The sequence below is a fragment of the Sinocyclocheilus anshuiensis genome, unplaced genomic scaffold (assembly GCF_001515605.1).
Source record: "Sinocyclocheilus anshuiensis isolate Anshui unplaced genomic scaffold, SAMN03320099.WGS_v1.1 scaffold453, whole genome shotgun sequence".
In the NCBI taxonomy this organism is placed as follows: Eukaryota; Metazoa; Chordata; class Actinopteri; order Cypriniformes; family Cyprinidae; genus Sinocyclocheilus; species Sinocyclocheilus anshuiensis.
The window spans coordinates 533317-535745 of NW_015537979.1; positions in this window are offsets into that span (position 1 = coordinate 533317).

Consider the following 2429-nt stretch of genomic DNA (forward strand, 5'->3'; position numbering starts at 1 on the left):
ATTTAAATTCTGTCATAATTTATTCACCCTCATGTCTGTCCAAACCAATATGACTTTGGTTACTCTGCAAAACACAAAGTAAGATATTTTTATTGAAACCTGAAAGGCTTCTGTTCCTCTACTGAAGGTCCAGGTAACCAGAAAATGTAATGAAGGAGCCATAAAATGAATCCGTTTTTTTTAACAACTTATCAGTTTGGAACGACAGAGCCGCTGCTGCAACTTTGTGGTGCTTACAAATGGACTATTTTGCTAAGCGAAATTGAATTAAGGATGGGAAGATTGGATCATTTTGCACGACTCTCTTTCATTCTAATTCAACAAAATTACCACATTTTTTTAAGTTTTTTTTTTTTTTAAATTTAAACAGAATATGTTAAAATGTTATAATTTTCAATACACAAATTCCCCATACATGTTCACATACACAATCTTTGATCGTATTCCAAAATAGAAACTTCAAACGATAAATGATGAGAAAAACAAATGATTAGTTTACCTTCCAAGTCTTTTGTTTATTTGTCACATGACAGAATCGACCAATGACAATCACTATAGTGAATAGCAGAAGAAGAATCTGGATTTTTTTTTAGATTTGGTCTAGACTGATAAGCATAATAATGATTACAACAATCTGAACATGTAAAACATGTTTGACTTCCTTTCTTCTTTGTGACAAGTGTGAGAAATGGAAGTGCTGTGGTGTGTGTTCTGGGGTATTTCTGCTTTTCTGTAACCACCGCCTACTGCCAGAATCTGAAATCTGCATTTTCCCTCTGCCCGTCTGCCATTTTTACACATCGGGCTGAACAGACAAATCACATGAGGAAATTAGCGTTTTTATGCCTTTTGTGTTGGTGTGAACAGGCCTGTAACCTGAAATGTTAAGAAATGGCCCAAACGACTGTATATGTGAATCATTTCTTGTCTCCTTTCCTCTGTTTGTAGTGAGCGTGGACTCCAGTAATACATACTTTGAGAAAATGTCACAAGAATTGGAGTTGATTGTGAAGGAGATTCACTTCAGTCCAAAAGAAGATTGTGCTCCGCTGCCCTCTGCTGCTTCTGTAGGAGACTGCAGCTCTTCAGGTGACCTCTCTACAAAACATGACTTTATTTATTTATTTATTTTTCAAAGCTTATTTAAATTTAAGCTTCATATTGCAAATTGCAAATGTGCACACGTGTGTCTCCTCAGGTGATGACACTACAGAGAGGATTATTAGCCTGCTGAAGCAGTACAGAGATAGTATTGATCAAAAAGTAAGCATTTCAACCTTGATTCATTTAATTGAAAGAGTTAAAACTGAAGTTTAATTATTATTCATTTGGCATAACATTCAGTCATTTAACTCTGTTATCCACTGTATGCAAATGTACTATTTAATTATCATGGCTTTTTAGGAAACTTTATTGTGAGTGGTCAATCGCAGCATTCCGCAATCAGATATTTTTGCATAATTGTATTCATATTTTAGATTTAGATTTTGTATAATGATAAATAATTAACCAAGCAGCCAATTCATTTTCTTACATTGATATTTTAGGTTCACGTGCCTCACACAGTCTCTCTTTTGCCACACATTGTAAAAATCCACATAATCCTACATATTAGAAAACAGCAATAAATGTTGCCAGATCCCCTCATAACATTGCTGTGTAATTCTCGTTCTAGATTAGCAGGAGCAAGAGTGTCCAAGACTTCCTCCAGAAACTGTCTTAAAGCTCCTTCCAGCAGCTCGCTGATCGCTACATAGCGCAGATCCCCAGACCACAGACGCCTCTCCTGAGCTGGTCAGACTCGCCTTCACCCTGGACTTTACTGCCAATGTGGCTGGATTGTGCAGCCAGACGGTCGGTCGAATCATGGGGTTTGGTTATCGATACCTCCAGGATTCCTTCACACAAATATGTGCGGCCCACAGACAGGTAAAAACAGATCAGGAAGCAAAAAAGGGCAAAGCTGTGTAATTGGTTGAGGTTGCAAGAATGCACTTTTTTTTTGTCTTTTTGAGCTCTTTTAAAATTCCAAGATGTTTTTTTTTCCACATGCAAGGCCAATAAATAGTTTCATATAATGCATTTTTTATTATTTAATTTTCCACTTTGGTTCACTTATAATGTTAGTACTCATCAGATTTTCCACCCTCTCTTTAGAATTAAATGGTCCATATTTTTTCATATGTGAAATGAGCAATTGAGCGCTTATGTGCCCAGTATAGTTTTCAACTTCCTTTTCTTAATTAACAGCCTGTTTGCAAAGTCTGCATCATATTGTAACAGATTCATAATACAATCCAGACTGAAATATGTTGCATAAACAGGGATCTTGTGTCTCATTTACTAATAATTCTGGGGATTATTATTATTAATTTTTTTTATGCACAGGATAACTCACAAAAAAAAAAAATATATATATATATATATAT